The sequence below is a fragment of the Lissotriton vulgaris genome, chromosome 1_2 (assembly GCF_964263255.1).
Source record: "Lissotriton vulgaris chromosome 1_2, aLisVul1.2, whole genome shotgun sequence".
NCBI classification, from domain to species: Eukaryota; Metazoa; Chordata; class Amphibia; order Caudata; family Salamandridae; genus Lissotriton; species Lissotriton vulgaris.
In genome coordinates, this window is record NC_141686.1 from 143,175,217 (window position 1) to 143,196,630 (window position 21,414).

Genomic DNA, 21,414 nt, shown 5'->3' on the forward strand with positions numbered 1-21,414 from the left:
AGCCTGGCGAAGGTATTTCAGGCAGGTGATTTCTTTAAATTCAGTGGCCAACAGGGAGTGGAATGGCTGCCAGAGTTCATTAAACTGGTCCACGTCTCCAGCCAGGGTAAGTGACAACTTCTCCATCCCCAGCACATGCCACAGCCTATGTAACCACCCCGTAAGAGAAGGGATCGTAGCGGTGCGCCAGTGCGTAAGGATATTCTGCACCGCAGAGCCCAGGGCTATAGCAATCTGACGTCCCCTACGGGAGCGCAGGGGGTACATCACTTAGTCTTTAGTCACTTGTTTGTCTAGGATGCAGGGATCTGCGAGATAGAGTGTGGTTTAAGAAGTCCTTAAAATTAAATACACAAAAACAGAGATCGCCGTTGTTTTATAATATAGTCCTACAATATTACTTACTTGAAAATCGCTTGCATGCACCTGTGCACCCAGAGTGCTGCACCGTACTATAACCCGGCGAGCGTGTGTCCAACTGCGTGCCGGGTTATAGTGCATCCTCAAGTTTAGTCCCTACCCCGCAATGTGCTCAATTGTAGGTCTTGCACCCTGAGGCATCACAGCTCACCTGCCATCACTGGTGTGTCCCACGACGTGTTGCTGCAAGCTCTGAGTCCGGGATACATTTGTATGGAAGAGCAGGTCTCCACACTGAAAAGGTGTCTTGATACTGCCATGGAAGGTATTAGGATGCTCAGGGCATCATTGCAGGAGAGAGTTCCCGCTCAGCCGCTTTCAGCTAATCAATTAATCTCTGTAAAGTGAGAAGTAATTCAATGGTGGAAACGTTTGCAGGTAAATGAATGTTTATTTTATGCTTGGTAGAAAATAGGAGTAGAGTGCATCCTTCATTTTTGAAGTACGATTAAACGTTGGTGATAATCGTTGTTCAAAGTGGAGTTGGAATGCACAAGAAAACACAAGGTTAAATTATATTATATCATGCTAATGATAATATACATAGGAATAGAGCGTATGCTAGAAGCTTAATGTTCGCATGTAATGCAATGGCGGGAGCCTGTGTGCATGTACACTCAGTAAGGAAGTAACTAAAGTGTCCTAAAAGCTAATGTTACGTGTCTGTAGAACAGCGCTTGTAGCTGGCTGAGGTCTATAGAACAGTCCAGTAGGTCCTTAAAATTAGATCGTTGTGATTGAATGAGGTGAGAGATTACATCATTACGGAAGGCAAGATCGTTTTTTCTCATATGCACACTCACGGTAGTGCACTCCACCCGTCCTGCAGAATCACCCTCAATAGGAGCCTGTAGGGCAGTGCTGCCCATAGTCTTAGGCCTAGCTTATGGTATATGTGGTATTTAAAATGAGACAGAGATGTGACTCAATGAGGTTAAAGATCACAAATGAACACAACACTTGTCAATATTGCTTATTTGCACGTGTGCAGTGTGCCTGATGCATCCCACTCCTCTCATAGGTCCGCGTTGAAGAGGTGTCTGTAGGGAAGTGCCCACTGGTTCTGATCTACAGAATGGTCAAGCAGGTGTTTAAAATGATTCAGAGATGAGACGGAATGAGGTAAGAGATCACGTCATTATGCAGGACAATATCGTTTGTTTGCACCTCGTTTAATTGGCTTAACTTTTGCAAACACTGCATTTAGCAGAGGTCACAGCTTGAATTCTGCTTTGGATCTATACTGCGGACAGTGTTAAATTCAGCCTTGATTTATTAATCTGCAGTGTGGACAGCAGGGTTCATAACTTGAAATAAGAAATAGAAATAGTGTGAGAGAGAGGAAGAGAGAGAGAGAGAGAAAGAGAGAAAGAAATACATTGAAAGTGTGAGAGAGAAAGTAAAAGATGGAGTAGGAGAGATAGTGTTGATACTGGAGAAAATCTTCGCAGCTCACCTTTTTGCCACAGGTGTGTGTCCAACCGCGTGCCGGGTTATAGTGCATCCTCAAGTTTAGTGATCTGAAAGATAGTATACAATTAGTAATTGCAGAGTACATACAACTGCACCCGTATATTTCTGCGTTACGCCTTTGCACACCCAGGCTACTGTATTACATCAACTCCCATTGCAAGGAGGTGTCTGTGCGCTCTTTTCCTCCCAGGGTGCTATACCCCATGCACTCCTACTGCATAGCAGTGACTTCTCTTTACTGCGCACCCTGACTGCTGCACCCCATCCACTCCCAGGGTCCGGAGGTGAGTGCCAGTTCCTGCACACCCAGACTGTTGCAATCTATCCACTCCCACTGCCTATCCACTCCCACTGCCCATAGGTGATAGTACATTCCTACGCACTCAAGCTGCTGCACACTATCCACTCTCCCCGCCCACAGATGACTTCTCATTGCTTCGGAAACAAGCTTCTCTGCTCACCTTGTGCCACCGGCGTGTTTCAAAGAGGGTCCACCGTGTGTTGAAGCAACCTTCTTAGACGTTGTTACGTTGGCCGCGCATCATCGCACATTCCTCAAACGTTGAGCTTTGGAGGAGTTGGGGGGAACGCCAATTTGTTAAATCCAACCTGTTAGATAAAAAGGAAGATAAGATTGTGCGTCCTTTGTTCATCAAAGAGCGAGGAAGAGAGAGAGTGAGATATTGACTCTGAAAAGAATATTCGCAGCTCACCTTTCTGTCACCGGTGTCAAGGACGTAGTGCACCATGAAGCTCCACATCTAAAAGATAGTAAAAGAAAGATGTTATGATTGGTAATTGCCACTATCTTAATGTGGAGTAGAATAACATCGCCCTTTCACACACCTCCCCTCCCCCACTAAAAATATAACTATTTGTACGGTCCCAACTTGTTTAATGGGCTTCGATTTATGAACAATTAGTAGAGTAGTAATGTTTTCCATCCGGTTATAGAAAACAAGTGGTGCACAGTCTTACATGAAGTTTCAATCATCACGCCTGTGTTTGGGCACGATAATTAAAACCTCATGTGCTATTGGAGTCTATTACGCGCAGCAAGCGAGTAATAGATAGCAATATGCCATGGACAGAGCAATGCGTCCGCCTCTGGCCAATTGCGTGCAGTCTTTTAGAATAAGTCGCACGCAGAGGCCAATGGTTTAGCGCGGAAGGATACAGACACCCACAAGCGTGTGCAATTCGTAGGTTAGGTTCATATCCCCATTTTTTATTCAAATAGAAAATTTCTCACGCTGCGTGAGCAGTGATGTGCGATGATGTGTGGTCGGGGGGGCACAGTACATGGACTAATGTCTTTTGTCTATTGAATTCTGCATCAATTTGATTTAAAAGTGATAGTATGCCTTATTGCTGACATAAAACTGTTCACTCCTCTTTGCGACAATGTATGGTGCACTGAGTTAGTAGTATCTTTGGCGCTGCGATAATGCGTAGTCCGGGGGGGGGCCACATTCAGACCAATGTCTTTTGTCTGTTGAATTCTGCTGAATACGGCCACGTGGCGATGACTTATGATGCACTGAGTTAGTAGTACCTTTGGCACTGAGCGTGTACGTAACCTGCAATGATTCGTCGTCTGGGGGGCCGCACTGGTAGCAATGTTTTTTGCCTAGTGAATTCTGTTTTAATAAGGCCACATTGAGATCACTTGTGGTGCAGTGAGTTAGGGGTACCTGAAGAACTCAGCGTGTGCGTACCCTGCGATGATTCATGGTTCATACGGGTCGCACTGGTACAATGGGCCCGATTCATAGAATGAACTTAAGACGCAATCCTAAACTTACTACTATGTTGGTATTCACAGTATGCACTTACTACTTTTGGCATTCACAGAATGAACTTACTACTTTTGGCATTCGCAGAAGTTAGGATTTTGTCTTAAGTTTGTCTTAAGACAAACTTAAGACTGACTTAAGACAGACTCAAGACAGACTTAAGACAAACTTAAGACAAAATCCTAACTTCTGTGAATACCAAAAATAGTAAATTCATTCTGTGAATACCAAAAGTAGTAAGTGCATTTTGTGAATGCCAAAATAGTAGTAAGTTTAGGATTGAGTCTTAAGTTCATTCTGTGAATCGGGCCCAATGTCTCTTGCCTACTGGAATGTGTCATGTGCAATCGTCATTCCACCTGAATCGTGAGCCCTCACAGTTTAGATCGAAAGCAGTAGTCAGCACAGACATTGAGGAATGTTTTTTGTCACATCCTTTAACAAAATCTGAGGACAAAGAGTACAATTGTCTCTGCCTTAAATAAAGCAAGGCTGAATTTCATGCTGTCCGTAGTGTAGATCCAAAGCTGAATTCAAGTTGTGAACCCTGCTGTCCGCAGTGTGGATTGAAGGCAGTAGTCAGCTCAGACATAGAGGAATGCTTTTTGTAACATCCTTTAACAAAATCTGAAGACATATAGTACAATTGTCTCTGCATTAAATAAAGCAAGGCTGAATTTCATGCTGTCCGTAGTGTAGATCCAAAGCTGAATTCAAGTTGTGAACCCTACTGTCCGCAGTGTACATCGAAGACAGTAGTCAGCACAGATATCGACGAATGCTTTTTGTCACTTATTTTAACAAAATCTGAAGACATACAGTGCAATTGTCTCTGCATTAAATAAATCAAGGTTTTATTCAATGTTGTCTGTAGTGTAGATCAAAATCTGAATTCAAGTTTTAAACCCTGCTGTCCGCAGTGTAGATTGAAGGCAGTAGTCCATACAGACATAAGTCTGCGGTGCTGTGGCACTGAGTTCGCAATCGCCTGTATCGAGGAGAAATGTGGTCATGGCGGCAGCCACGTGGCAGGGTGAGGACCTTCACTGTGGCGGAGTCTTTTGTCTTCGTTCAAGTGAACCACGCCCAAGGCGTAGCCTATGTATTTATACTGTTACACTGGAGTTGCGTACGTTGGACCAGCCCACTCCGCTTCTGCTTCAAAGGGGGGACAACACAGCTACATGACCAAGATATTCCCCAGTGTCTGAGATAATATGGTTGCGTCCACTGTGCAGTACACTACATGTATCAATACTATATCTACACTTGGAAAAAATGTTGGTTTGTATAGTGAGTTGTGTATAGCATATCACCGGTAGTCTTGGCATTGTGTAAATTATTGTTTATGTGCGATTCCCTCCATAGTTGGTTGCCACATCGCTGAACATTCAGCTAGTGTGCTGTTGAGGGATATATTATTTTGGGAAGGTTTGTTGTCCTGTTTTGCGCTGCCTCTGAGGTAGTGGAGGAAGAGGGGTGGTTGTAGTGGTGGTGGCACTGGGCGTTGTGATTTTGTTGGGTGTCGGAGGTGCATAATTAGTACCTCTATCACATATTTGTCTTTAAATATGGGTGTGAGTTGGATGTAATTCACGCAGTACATAGTCGACCTCCTTACACTAGTTAAATGTTGATGTTAATTTGTTAGTGAAACTATCGCCTGTTTTTTTAGGTAGCATTGCAGATTTGGCTTGTTGAAAATATAGGGAAGTTGTGTTTTTTTGTTTTTTTCTATGGGAACGCCTAGTTTGTATATCATTAACGTTAGTTGCGGTTCTGGTTTGTGGCGATTTTGTTGGAGGAAGGAATCAATTGAAGAGTGGTAATGTTTGCAGTTTTTACTAGGTTGAGAATGGGATGATAATTAAAAAAGATAGAAAAAAAAGATATGCCTAATGAACATTAATATTAGAAATTAGCATTTAAAAAACCTTTGAAATTCACTGAAAAAAACATAGGTTTCAGGTCTGTTATAATTTGGAATTATCATTCAAAAAACCTTAGAATTTCACTGAAAAAACCATAGGTTTCGGGGTGTTATAGTTAGCTGGGCATTTCACTCATACAAAACCATTGAAATTCCTCTGTAATAGTTAGTTGTACTAACTGTAACTCGCGCGCCTGCAATCCACTGCTGATGGTGTCACATATTACATCATTCATGACATGGTCAGTGACATCACTTATGACATCTCATCACAAATCTGGAAGATTCACAAGGTCACCTTGCACGAGGTCACCCCGCAGCGGGACCAAGAGCAGTCACTCTCTGAGACGACAACCACAGTGTTATATGTGTGGTCAAGACTACCCTCACACGGGTCAGTGTCCAGCCATCAGTCAACAATGTCACAGATGTGGAAAAGACAACCGTTTGAAGCCGCTTGCCAAACCTGTCACACGGAAATGAGATAGAACAAGCAAAACACAGGATCACGTCACCACGTGAGGGATGTACAAGGACGAAGATCCAGTACCTAGTCGCACAGCTCATACCGATCACAGCGGTCAACGTCCAGAGAGTCATCCTCCCTCACTCTTATATCACAAGACAGTGACGAGTATGGTGGCGGATCCGGACAGACTGAAGACGTACCTGCATCTACATATCCGAATGGGAAGCCATTCCGCCAAGTTTGTTCTAGATACAGGTGGAGAGTATCAGAGTATGAACCCAAAACCAAAACTGGAGCCAGCCGCAGTACGAGTCTACACATGGATGTCCAGAGAACCATTGCAATATCTGGGACAGTTTCACACAACGCTGACCTACAAAGACAGGAAAATTCAAGCGCAGATCCATGTGATTGAAGGCCCCGAAGCAGTAGACTGCCTTCTCAGTTTACCAATAGTGGAACGCCTGAAGCTGGTCGAGATTCTGTACAAAGTGAATGACTCGCCAGTGGCCTAGGGAAGCTAGCTCACTTCAAAGTCAAGCTACATATCAATGAGCAGGTGACACCAGTGGCCCAGCATCACAGGAAGGTTCCACCTACAGCAAGCAGTGGATGATGAACTCCAAGACCTACTAACAGCGGACATCATAGAACAATAGACCGGACCCACTCCATGGGTGTTGCAAGTAGTCGTCGTGCCCAAGAGAGGCCAGGACAACAAGGCACGCCTGCATGTGGACATGCGAGCCCCGAACACAGCCATCGAAGGGGAGCAGCATCCAGGACCCCACATCAGCTACATGATCACACGCCTGAATGGAGCAACAGTCTTCTTGAAACTGGATCTCAACAAGGGGTACCACAAACTTGAGCTTCATGAAAAATCGAGGTACACTACTACATTCACCACACACCAAGGACTTTTCAGATACAAGCGCCTCAACTTTGGGATCTCGTCAGCAGCCGAGGTCTTTCAGGAGGCTGTCCGGCGAGTAATCCAAAACATCCCAAACGACTTCAACTACTGTGACAACATCTTGGAGTTTGGAGAGACCAAGAAAGATCATGACAAAGCACTGTAGTAGTGTAGTGGTGGCACTGGGCGTTGTGATTTTGTCACACCCTCCTCAACGCCAATCTCACACTGAACCAAGACAAATGTGAGTTTCATAAGTCTACTCTCAAATTCTACAGCCAAATCTTCTCAAAAGAGGGTATGAGTCCTGACCCCCAGAAAGTATCAGCACTATCGGACACTCCACAGCCTCATGATGTCAGCGACATCCGCTCGCTCCTGGATATGACTAGTTACTGCGCCTGTTACATCAAAGACTACTCAACCATCAGCTACCCGCTACAAGAACTGACATGACAAGGGCAAAGCTTCCAGTGGTCAGCAACGTGTGAACAAGCCTTTAATAAAATCAAGACACCTGTAAGCTCAGCCATCAACCTAGCCTATTTCAGCCCCAAACATAAGACAGAATTACAGTAGATGCCAGTCCCGTTGGTTTAGGTGGAATTCTGGTGCAATATGATGACAAAGACGAACAACGCCACATCTTTGCATACGCCAGTCGCAGCCTCACCGACTTGGAAAAAGCATACTCTCACCCGGAAAAAGAGAGCCTGGCGGTCGTGTGGGCGTGGGAGGACTTTCACCTCTTGCATATGACAAGCACTTCACACTCATCACCAAGCTCTGACAACCATCTTTGGGAACCCCAGAGTGAAGATGCCTCCGCGGATCGAACGATGGGGAATCCGCTTGCAAGACTACACGTATACCATCCTTCACAAACAGGGGAAGGCGGAGAACCCTGCAGATTACATATCGTGGCATCCCCAAGCTCTGACCGGAGTGTGACACTATGTAGCTAAAGAATATCTTCACTTTGTCATTGACCAGGCCTGCCCACCTGCCGTCCCACTAGAAGCCATCATTAAAGCTTCTGCCAAAGACGCCACGATTCAAAACATCATGCATCGTGTCCGCACTGTTTCATGGAGACACCTGGAAGAGCCAAAGACGAGTGACGCCATCAACACTCAACTCTTCATCAGTACCAATGGCTTTTTACTAAGAGACCGGAGAATCATCATCTCTCACCAATTAAGACAAGGAACCGTCAATATGGCACATGAAGGGCACCGAGGGGTGGTAGCTACGATGAAGAGCGTGTCTTGTTCCCTTCCCTTGACCAGATGGTTGGGACCACACTCCAAGACTGACAACACTGTTCACTGGTAGGGCGAAAAGAATCACATGCACCCCTGCAGATGTCGCACCTCCCAGACAGCGTATATGGCAACAAGTAGCCATCGACTTCTTCGTCCCGCTGAAGTCGGGAAAATACATCGTCATCATGGACGAGTACTCCCGGTCCCCATCGATCACCAAATTTCCTCCACCAAAGCAACCACTGTCATACCTGTCATCGACAAAGCATTCGCCGTGTGAGGAATCTCTACGGTGGTGAAGTCTGATAACGGACCACCTTTTAACGGACAATTAATTTGCAGAATTCACAAGACACCTGAATTTCAAACACCGAAAGACCACTCCCCTGTGGCCCCAGGCCAACAGGATGGTTGAACGATTTATGGCCACCATAAAAAAGACAATGCAAAAAGCCGAACTAACTCATTGTGACATTCAGCCAAGGTTAAATGAAGTACTACGGGCATACAGGACCACACCACACAGCACTACAAATCAATGCCCTGCCATTCTGATGCTCAGGCGAATTCCACGCACCTGGATACTGACTACAGGCGCTGTCACACAATCCAGGATCACAACATCAGTCCATAAGACCCTGGTAGAACTGGATCGGACCAAGAAAGCAAAAATGAAAAATATGCTGACCTCCACAGACATGCCAAGACATCTGTTATCCAAGAAGGAGACTGGGTCCTTGTGAGACAGGAAAGGAAAACCAAAGCGGACAGCTGTTATAAATAACAAGAAGGAAAGGGACCATGATTACAGGAGTCCGGAGTCAAGAGAACCACCAGGAACATGTCACATTTCAAAAAGTGCGACCCAACAGCATACACCCAAGCTCAAGAACCTGACTGGGACACAGACATGTCAAAATCAAGAAGAGAGTAGTCATCAAGAACCAAGACGAGTGTCGGAGGCCTGCGACACAAGAAAGGGGTGCCTCTCTAGCGGATCACCAACCAGCCAACCACGGAGAATCATTAAAAAATCTACCCGACTCATTGAAGAACTTTGAGAGAAACATTGACCATTCAAAATACAAAGGGGGGAGATGTTGTGTCGCCATGCCTATCCTGATTGCATCCCAGGGTCAGGCATGGCAAGAAAAGGAAGAGGAGGAGCCTACGAGGAAAGGGCAGTTCACCCCTGTACAAAGAGCAATAACGACGTGTCATAAGGCAGCAGTATGTGTTCTTTGGCATAGAGTGTGAAACTTAATTTGTGTAATATTCAGAAAACCAGTTTGTGTGAATTCTCTATAATTGGTGGGTGGATAGCATTGATGTAATCTCAGGACAGACTGAGGAATTATTCCACTTCCTCCTTTTGACCATCAGTTAAAGTAAATACAGCAAGAACTCAGTATTTTCTAGTTTAGAGATGGCTGCTGATGTTGAGAGCACACTCATTACTTTTCATTGCCCTTCTATACTATCTAGTACGTTTTATATGTTGCATATCACCTTTCAGTCACATCAGATTGCTGCACCACAGTGCCACTGTCTTGAAATCTAGTTGGTCCAACAGTTAAAAGAATGGCTTGCATCTTCTCATGATACTAGGTGTGGCTTTTCAGTATTTGCTCCTGTTTGTTTTTTCTCAGTCCTAATTTTGCATGTAATGAGCAGAATCTGCATTCATCTCTGCAAAACATACAAAAAAGCATCTTTTAAAGAAAATATGTGTTCACCAAGAATCAAGTGTTATTATTAATACCATCGTACACTTCTAATGCCACATAGAATGATCACAACTCAGGTTGGAGTATGTCTGTAGTCACTTGATTTCATGTATGGATGTAAAGGCATCTTAAACTTTGGTATACACAGAACCTCCTAAAAATTGCCTCATGGTCAATTGAAGTAGCAAGATGACTGCAGGCAGCGAGGAAGGAAGTTGCAAGAGTACCTATCAAGAACATAAGTCTAGAGTCCTCTGAATTGTTCACCTGCACCGTAAACTCATGGCCCCCCTGCTCTCTTAGGTCAAAAGGTTACTGTTCATGTAGGCTGAATGTATTGCCTTTTGTAGTTGAGGAAAGAAGTTTAGGGAAATAGGGGCTTCACACACATTACCTACTGTAAGTGACTTAAATGATAACTCATAAGCAAGTGTGTTGGAATCTTATTTAGCCTAAGGCGTGGGGGGTGGGGGGGCGTTAATAAAATCTTGGTGTTGGATTTTTATTTTATGTTGCATGTAATGTCTGCCGGTTAGGTTGAGCAGTTGTTCCGGGAGCCTCATGTGTTCTGTTTGGATCTGTATCGCTCAATAAAGATTCTGATTTTCTTATGATCCTGGATGCCTCTTTAGTGGTGAATTCACCATTCAACTGGATCATAAACCATTGATAGACCTATTCATGGCCAAGGCCACACCTATGATAACGAAGTGGAAGTAAAGTATACAAGCATTTCAATATCATTTAGAGTATGTCTGGAGTGAGAAATAATTCTATTGATTGTTTTTTGCAGCTGCCATTAGATCAACTTTAACCCCATTGCTGCTGCCGTCGGCCGTTGAACATTCGGAGCACTACCAGGATGGTGCTGCGAACGTTCAACGGCTGACACGGCTAAGCCCGTTTTGCGGAAGTGCCGCACTTCTGCAAAATCGGGGCTGCAGCAAACGGGTTAAAGCATGGACAAGGATAAACGAGAGAAGTTGATAGCTGTCCGTCTACTGCCTGTTCCAGCCAGGGGCCAATTTTCTACATCTGAATGGGAAGTGGCATTGAGGGAAGATGATGTACTTGGCAATGTCATGGGTATATGGGTATATGTTGGCCTTATTAATAAGCATTGGATGAAAGAGTGGCTGCATATCAGCATGTTGATGGTTTTCTAAGGCAATCTAATTTATTGGTGGTGTTGACCAAGAAGCAGGATAGAATTCTAGACCTGGCACATGAGGACAATGAAAGAGAAATCAGCGAGAGTATTGGATTCCCTTGACAGGTTTGTCGTACACTGTGTGAGGCAGTGCTTATTCTCTGTAGTCGGTGATGAGTCTTAAGTCACTGTGCACAGTTCAGTGACATTGGGCTGTACTGAACAAGGCTTGGACAAAATTAGGCTTTGACCCTGAGGCCCACTCAATATATAGAAAGAGGGAAGGGTTTAGCAAGTGTGAACTAGTGGCGGTGGACTACTTTTCTCGTTGGCCTGCTATCAAATTTGTTAACTGTGTCAACAGTACAAAGATGATAGTTTTTTGAGATCCAAGGAAGGAATAAAATTGTAACAGAAAATAAAAGTTCAAATCATCTTCAATGGGTTTAGTGGATTTTGCACCATCTAGGAATCAAGCACACTACAACATTACAATATCACCGTAGACATAATGGGCTTGTGAAGATGTAATAAAACATGTAACTGTCAATTCCTAATGGGTTAGATCAGTTCAAGGATTTAAGGAAATTGTACGCCATTTGCAGCTTGGCCAGTTCCGATATGGATGGCTCACTTTAGTTTTTTTGAGGAGCAGGCTTCCTACTACCAAAATGGTCAAAGCAGGAGATTGGAGGTGCTGACACTAGCATTAGCATTATGAATAATAATATTGGTTCAGAACATTGATCACAAAAAATTACAACTGAAATAGTTGTTGTGCTTAAATGTGAAGATATAGAGATACAAAATATCATTTGAGGCCATCACAGTTCTGATCCATAAATCAAACAGACAATCCTGTACATTTTATCTAGAATATTTTTGTTGTTGTTTTTGTTACCAAACATGTAGTCCTCATTTAACATCATGGTGGGCGAGTTGGGACTCAGCCAACATGTGTTCTAAAAAATAAATACAAGCAGGGACCCTAATTTGTTCTTAGTTTGCCATTGCTGGTCCTGCCAATGCTGGGGTTTGCTGAATGTAATTGCTGCCTACCCTTGATTCCATCTCAAGTCTTTGTTTCACCATGTAACATAATCCCAGCCCCCGGATATACCACCGAAAAGAAATAGTCCAGAGGTTTTCATGTTTTGTTTTTTTGGATCATCAGAGAAGTAATTTAGCTTGAAAAGACATGGCTGATCCGGGTCGAAATGTTCTGGATGACATTTGTAAAAATATCACCTGTGTTGCAATGTTGATGTAATATTTCAGGAGCCATGAGACTATGGGCCATATGTAGGTAATCTACATTTACAGATTCTAAAATACCGAATTTTACCGATTCAGTATTTCAGAATCGGTAAATGGTATGTAGGAAACAATTCGGTAAATATTACCGAATCGGTACGATTCGGTATTTAAGAATCGGTATTTACCGATTAAGTAATTCCCATTCATTCCTATGGGCCTGGAGGCTCCCTCTCCTGTTGGTATTGTTAAACCTACTGCTACTACTTATCAACTCGCCGCACTGTTCATTTCAAAGCAGGCTTGGTTAACTGCCGGTCTCTCCCCCGTCATGCCAACGACATCTGGATGTCGATTTCCTCCGACGAGTGGGATATTTTATTTCTCACTGAGTCCTGGATAACTGATTCCTCCTCTCCGGACATCTATCTGGCCATACCACCAGGCTATGACATAAAATGTATTAACCGGGCTGGGGGTAAATCGGGAGGCGGACTAGCAGTCATCTTCAAATCTCATCTTCAGCTGACCACTACCAAACTTACCAACATTGGTATAATTGAAGCCCTATACTTCTCTGTATCCGACTCTGCGGCAGTTATACTGGCTGGTTCACTAATCTATAACCCCCCCACTGCTGCTTCCCTTTCTCTTACCGCTCTCACCCACCAGTTGGCTGATCTATCCCTTAAACATCAATGCTTTCTAGTTTTAGGTGATTTTAACCTCCACGTTGATAACCCTCTCTGCGCGAAAGCGAATAATTTGCTAGAAATCATGGATAGTCTTAACTTCACTCAACTAGTCACCGGTCCTACTCATGTGGCTGGTCACACCTTAGATCTTATTTTCGCCAATTTTTCCACTATCACTGTCTCCCCTTCCCTTCCCCTTACGTGGTCCGACCACTATCTCATCCCCTTTTCTTTGGCCTTAGACCGGAAATCTGTCCCTCCTGCGCCCAGGAAAGAGCTGGGAAGGAAGTGGCACAAAGTAACATGCGCCACCCTGGACCCGGTATTCCACTTCCAGACGGATCATCTATCCCCTGATATTGACGCAAATATCGCCAGGCTTAATACCGCCCTCATCAATGCTATTGATCACATTGCTCCCCAGAAAATTATTGCCTCCACTAGATCTCGCCCCCGAAGCTAAGCTTGCCTACAAAGCTGCCCTGAAAAAATTTCGCAAACATAAAAAAGTCACCATGAAAGATCATTTCTCGCTTCAAATTGCCAAGGCCAAAAACTCTTCAAAAACCCTGTTCTCCATCGTTAAAGATTTCATCAATCCTCCGGCCAGGACCACTCAGAACTCAGCTAGTCAGACCCTGTGCGAAGGACTTTCGGATTTTTTCCTCGAAAAAATCAACAAGCTATGCATTTCCTTCCCCAAAGGGCCAATCTCCCGGCCTCCGTCCACTGGTCCCCCTGCCTTTCCGTCCTTTCTTGCCTTTAATAAACTCACCCAGGAGGATGCCATCAGACTACTTATCCATTGCAAGTCTGGTGCACCCTCTGACCCTGTCCCTGCCAAACTCATGGGTGAACTGGCCCCCTCGTTAGCCGACTCTTTCCTCTCCATCTGGAATGCCTCCCTGCACCATGGCTTTTTCCCTACCACTTGGAAGGAAGCCTTGGTGATCCCCATTCTAAAAAAGGCAGATGCTGATCCCACTGTTTTCTCCAACTACCGCCCCATTTCCCTTCTCCCCAAACCTGCAAAGGTTTTGGAAAAAGCCGTGCAGTTGCAACTCACGGAGTACTTGGAAAGCAACTCACTACTGCACGACTCACAATCTGGATTTCGGGCGGGATACAGCACAGAGACGGCTCTGCTGGAAGTATCGGAGACAATCCGGGAGTGCGTGGACAGGGGCGAGGAGGCCATGCTAGTCCTCCTCGACCTGTCCGCTGCATTCGATACGGTCTCTCATCCCATCCTCCTTGACCGACTAAAACAGACTGGCATTGGCGGCACTGCCTTTAGCTGGATTGAGTCCTTCCTCTCAGGAAGAAGTCAGAGGGTATTGCTGCGGCCTTTTAAATCGGAGGAAAAACCCCTGTCTTGCGGTGTGCCACAAGGCTCCGCCCTCAGCCCTCTGTTTTTTAACATCTATCTTGCCCCACTGGCCGGCGTGGTGGAGTCCTACGGAGTCAGGGTGGTCTCCTATGCTGATGATACCCAGCTAGTGTTTTCCTTCAGAGACCACTCTGACTCCGCGTTCTCTAACTTCCGCCTGTGCCTCAACAACATCAGTGGTTGGATGTCTGAAAACCATCTAAGACTCAATGCAGACAAAACAGAGGTGCTGTTTTTTAACCAGAAAAACTCCATCCCCTCCTCCTGGTGGTGGCCCGCGGCACTTGATCCCGCTCCCTCTCCCGTCCACTCGGCCCGCAACCTGGGTTTCCAGTTTGACGACTCCCTTTCATGCAAGACTCAGATTAAAAAAGTGACCTCTGCCTGCTTCCTGAAGTTGCGCATGATTAGAAAAATACTCCCCTATCTCCCTCTAGACTCCCGCCGTACAGTTACCCATGCCCTCATCACGTCCCACCTGGATTATGCTAATAGCCTCTATGCTGGTGCTCCCCAATACCTGATTGACCGGCTGCAGATTGTGCAGAATGCGGCGGCCAGACTGATTGGCAATATTCCCTATCGTCAATCAGTTGCCGCATATCGTAAGGAACTGCACTGGCTACCTGTGGCCAGCCGTATCCAGTTTAAGATCCTCACTCTGACTCACCGAGCCATCAACGATCGCGGACCAAACTACTTGAAAAAACGTGTTTCAATATCCCGTTCCATCAGATCCCTGAGATCCAATGACCTATGCCTTCTGATCTCTCCCCGTTTCAGACTATCCAGAATGGGTGGCAGAGGGTTCAGTGTCATTGCGGCAAAACTATGGAACGCGCTGCCAGTCGATCTTAGATTCTGTCCCTCCGAATCCATCTTTCGGGCCAGACTCAAAACTTGGCTCTTCTCTGGACTCTGATTACTACGCTACTTCCCCTTCATGCTCCTCTCCTCTCCTCTGGAGGTTCAGGTTCTAGCGCCGGGACACCCCTTCGGGGGTAGCTGTGCGCTCTACAAACTACATAAAATAAAAAAAATTAAATTTCTTGTATCAGCTTTGTGCAGCGCTCTCATTACTGCTAATTAATTGCAGCGCTCTCATTACTGCTAATTAACTTGCCGCACTGTTTCATTTCTTTTATCAGCCTTGTGTAGCGCTCGTGATCCACGCGCCTGTTTAACATCATTAGCATTGTGTTTATCTGTTCAGCCTGTGCAGCGCTCGTGTTGTTGAACAACTTACTTTGGAAATCAGGAACTCTGGGTGCAGCGCTCGATAACGCTACTTGGCATACACTTATCACCACTAGCGCTTTCACTGCGGTGCACACTGAGGTTTGTAGCGCTCGAGATAATGTACCTCCGTACATTTGTTTACCCTGCAGCCATTTTGCTCTGACCCCTTGGCCCGTTCCAGACCCTCCCTGCACCTAGACCCCGCCTCCCAGCTGACCCTCCCACCCACAGAGGTAGAGCCTACGCTTGCCCTCGTGGAGAGCTGTAGCCATCCTGCTCTGCGCAGAAATGGCTGCTCCCCTCACCTCCCTCTCCTGTTGGTATTGTTAAACCTACTGCTACTACTTATCAACTCGCCGCACTGTTCATTTCTTGTATCAGCTTTGTGCAGCGCTCTCATTACTGCTAATTAACTTGCAGCGCTCTCATTACTGCTAATTAACTTGCCGCACTGTTTCATTTCTTTTATCAGCCTTGTGTAGCGCTCGTGATCCACGCGCCTGTTTAACATCATTAGCATTGTGTTTATCTGTTCAGCCTGTGCAGCGCTCGTGTTGTTGAACAACTTACTTTGGAAATCAGGAACTCTGGGTGCAGCGCTCGATAATGCTACTTGGCATACACTTATCACCACTAGCGCTTTCACTGCGGTGCACACTGAGGTTTGTAGCGCTCGAGATAATTTACCTCCGTACATTTGTTTACCCTGCAGCCATTTTGCTCTGACCCCTTGGCCCGTCCCAGACCCTCCCTGCACCTAGACCCCGCCTCCCAGCTGACCCTCCCACGCTCCGCCCCCTCCACCATCCATTTATGGCCAATGCCTCCACGCGCAGCGTCCACGCGCTACGGCCACGCCGAAGGTGCGCCAAAGGTAAGCCCGTCTACGCCCGTCCGCGCCTGGACCGCGCCCAGCGCCATACCCCCTGGCCCTCGCATTGCCCAGCCCTCCCGCATTACCTACGATGCCCCCACCCTCCTAGCCCTTAACCCGGCCGCTCCCCCAACTGCGTCCAAGCCGCTCCTGGACACGCCCATGGACCTTTCTCATGCTACTCCTGCAAATTCATCGGCACCGTCAACAACTCCGCCACGATCACCCCACAGACTCCCGACCCCAACAACCTACAATGCATCTTGCTCAACACCCGTTCGGTCCACAGGCACGCCATTGACCTCTGGAATCTACTAGACACCATCTCTCCGGACGTCGCCTTCCTAACAGAAACATGGATGAACGCCTCTTCCGCCCCAGACATCACCATTGCCATCCCAGAAGACTATAAGATCATACGCAAAGACCGTACCGGCCACACAGAAGGAGGAATCGCCATCGTCCACAAAAAATCCATCCACATCTCAACCAGCTCTGACGTCAATCTCGCCAACTCTGAACACCTTCACTTCCAGATCCACACCGACCCCAAAACCACTCTCAGAGGCACCCTCCTTTACAGACCTCCAGGACCCCGCGCACAATTTAGTGAAGACATCACGGATTTCATCACTCCACACGCCCTCCCATCCAAAGATTACATCCTTCTGGGAGACCTCAATTTTCACCTTGAAAAGAACAACGACCATAACTCCACCACCCTTTTGGACAACCTCGCCAACCTCGGACTTAAACAACTGGTCACTTCCCCCACCCACATCGCAGGTCACACACTCGACCCTATCTTCTCCTCCAGCAACCATGTCTCCTTCAGCCACACTACGGCTCTCCTCTGGACTGACCACAGCTGCGTCCACTTTTCCTACAACAAGCCCAAACCCAACAACCACCCCCAACCAACTCTACAAAGAAACTGGAACAAAATCACCATCGACCAGATCTCCTCATCGCTTCTTCAAAAGCCCCCCGCCCACTCCTCAAACCCCGACCAAGCCGCCACCAACCTAACCCTATGGTTATCCAACAGCGCCGACATCCTAGCACCACTGAAAAAACGACACATCAAACTTGGCAGCAAGAAAGCCTCCTGGTTCAACGATGATATTAAGAAATCCAAGAAACTCTGCCGCTCCCTGGAGAAGGCCTGGAAAAAAGACCCAACCACCAGCACCAAGGAAGCCTTCAAAAACGCCACTCGCACACACCACCAACTGATCCGAAAAGCCAAGCAAACCGCCTTCAAGGACCGACTAGATAGCAACGCCCACAACAGCAAGGAACTTTTCAACATCGTCAAGGAATTCACCAATCCCTCGGCCAACTCCAACGACATCACCCCCTCTCAAGCCCTCTGCGACTCCCTAGCTTCATTCTTCCACAACAAAATTGCAGACATCCACAACAGCTTCGACAACCAACCCGGAGACCAACCCACCCAACCATCTGCTGGACCCTCACCCCCCTTGAACATCCTTAATGACTGGAACCCAATCTCCACTGAAGACACCATCCGCCTGATGAACTCCATCCACTCAGGATCCCCCACAGACCCATGCCCTCACCACATCTTCAACAAAGCAGACTCCATCATAGCACCGCACCTCAGAGACGTCATCAACTGCTCCCTCAACTCCGCCACCTTCCCGGAAAGCTGGAAACACGCAGAACTCAGCGCCCTTCTGAAAAAACCCACAGCGGACCCCACCGAACTCAAAAACTACCGTCCCATCTCGCTCCTTCCATTCCCGGCCAAAGTCATCGAGAAAGCCGTCAACAACCAGCTCGCCGCCTTCCTCGAAGCCAACAACTCCCTCGACTCCTCACAGTCCGGCTTCCGAGCCAAACACAGCACTGAAACCGCCCTCATCGCAGCAACAGATGACATTCGAACCCTACTGGACAATGGAGACACAGTCGCCCTCATCCTCCTCGACCTCTCCGCAGCCTTCGACACAGTCTGCCATAACACCCTTCTACAGCGCCTCAGAAACATCGGAATTCAAGGAAAAGCACTAGAATGGATCACCTCGTTCCTCACCGGAAGAACCCAGAGAGTCCACCTTCCACCATTCAATTCAGAGGCCACTGAAGTCATCTGCGGCGTCCCACAAGGATCTTCACTCAGCCCCACCCTTTTCAACGTATACATGAGCCCCCTCGCAACCATCGCACGCCAACACAACCTCAACATCATCTCCTACGCGGACGACACTCAACTCATCCTATCACTCACCAATGACCCTCACACCGCCAAAACTAACCTACACGAAGGAATGAAAGAAGTTGCCGAATGGATGAAAGATAGCCGTCTGAAACTGAACTCTGATAAAACAGAAGTCCTTATCTTAGGTACCTCCCCCTCTGCATGGGACGATTCTTGGTGGCCAGAAGCCCTTGGAAAAGCACCCATCCCGACAGACCACGCACGTAACCTGGGCGTCATCCTGGATTCCTCACTTTCGATGTACAAACAAGTCAACGCCGTCTCTTCATCCTGCTTCAACATTCTCCGCATGCTCAAAAAAACATTTCGTTGGATCCCCCCCGAAACTAGGAAAACGGTCACCCACGCCCTGGTCACGAGCCGGCTGGACTACGGAAACACCCTCTACGCCGGCACTACCGCTAAACTCCAGAAAAAACTCCAACAAATCCAAAACGCCTCAGCCAGGCTCATATTAGACATCCCGCGTAAAGAACATATCTCTGGTCACCTGAAAAACCTCCACTGGCTACCCGTCAATAAGAGGATCACCTTCCGTCTCCTAACCCACGCACACAAAGCACTCTACGAAATCGGACCAGAATGCCTCAACACACGACTGTCCTTCTACCCCCCTCCCGCCAGCTACGATCATCCAACCAAGCCCTTGCCACTGTACCCCGCATCAAAAAAACCACCATGGGAGGTAGATCCTTCTCCTACCTGGCAGCTAAAACCTGGAACTCCCTTCCCACTCACCTTCGCCTTACTCAGAATCACCTAGCATTCAGAAAGCAACTTAAAACGTGGATATTTGACAAGTAATTCCCCTCCCCTCCTCAAGCGCCTTGAGACCCTCTGGGTATGTAGAGCGCTATATAAATTCTTTGACTGGACTTGACTTGACTATTACAGATTCGGTAAATACCGAATCGGTAATAAGGGGCACATATTCAAGGGTGGCAAGGTGTCACATTGACACTCTGTTTCACCCCTGAATCGTGCATGTGTGCATATGTGGCACACATACATGCCCTGCATGTATGTCTGCCACATGGCACTTTTAAAAAAGCACAAAATTACGTTTTTAAAGGTTTTCGATATTTACAACCAACTTGTAGTTGGTGGTAAATAACGAATCCTGATTGCAAGAAGGCACTTACTTGAGTGCCTCCTACATAGCTGTTTGGATTCGGAAATTACCGATTCCTTAAAATAAGGAATCAGTATTTACCGAATCCTTAAACCTGCCTCCTACATCTCAAACCCTAAATATCGGTCGGCTGAAATTCGGTAACTTCGGCTTTTACAGACCGGTATTGGGCTACCTACATATGGTCCTATATCCTTAATTTTAGTGTCAAAACATAGGTTTTGGGGGTCAAGTAGTCTTCTAAAGACAGAAAATAACTCCTCGGAGCAACCTTTTGCCATTTTCCAAAATGGCGGCTATAAAAAGGAAGAAAAAACAGATATAGAAATTAAACTAATAATAATGGTTTTTAATCCTTTTATGTATACGCCAAACAATGTTTATAATCTGAATTTGATTTTTTTTATCACTCCTGTTTTAGACACATTTTGATAGTTCACTTTATTGGTTTCAGCGATCGCTTGTGGTACATTTGGGGAATGTTGAACATTTGAGAAGGGCATATTATCAGGGACATCTTTTTGTAGCACAGGTTTTGCAAGTACAAATACGTGAAGGTTCTGTGGGTAGAGGCTTAGGAATTTCATGGGTTTTAGCTCCCCATCGATATCTTCCCAACCAAATTCTCACTGATCTTTCTCTACATATACGTGATCCAAAACATTTACACTTCTGATCAAGTAGAACGCTCTTTTAATGTGTCCACACACAGAATATTACATTGGTGGAAGGTCACTTAGCGGAACTGACCTCTTGAACTCACTGTATCGAAGGTCGTCAGATGTGTGACAGTTAGAACTTGTTTTCCACACATGCACAAGGTACTTTCCTACATCTTTAAAGTCTCATCAAATCCTTTTAGAAACTCTACAGGCTTCAGCAGCTAAAGCTCCAAGTTTTGTTCTAATTTTGTCACAGTGTCTTCACCCTTAAGAATATATGCCTTGATAAGTACACTGCGCATCTCGTTTCTTGTATACAATACAAAGCATGATTAAGTCTTTTCTCACTTGTTCCATAACGTATCCATAAATCTGCCAATCCTTGACTTATGAACATCGCACCGAATCTAAGTAGCACAATAATATCAATGTTATTCCACAGTACAATGACTCAATTGGAATCATTTCAAACAGATCACTCAACATGTGGCAGGACACAAACGTCAGCTCCCTCCGATTTGCTGTTGGCAAAAATATGCCCATACCTTTTGAATGTATCTCTGCAGGCACCAACTCCTCATTGAAAATCCCTCCACTTTCAATACTTTGAAATTTAGTGTTCACTGAAGCATCAGCAATGTTTTTGCAAGTTAACATCTCCAAGTTCATCTTGTTCGATGTTGTTGACCAGAATTTATCGAGTTGCTCAGGTGTAAGTGTAGAATTATTGATGCAGGCAAGGTGAATTGTTCCACTTGTAGACATTCGCCTGATTGT

At 46.1% G+C, this 21,414-nt stretch overlaps 1 protein-coding gene across 1 annotated transcript in view; it reads left to right on the forward strand.

Moving 5' to 3' along the window:
* Positions 1–21,414, forward strand: part of LOC147734705 (solute carrier family 23 member 1-like) — a 322,680-nt gene that overhangs the window by 257,723 nt on the left and 43,543 nt on the right. The gene's annotated exons all lie outside the window — the stretch shown is intronic.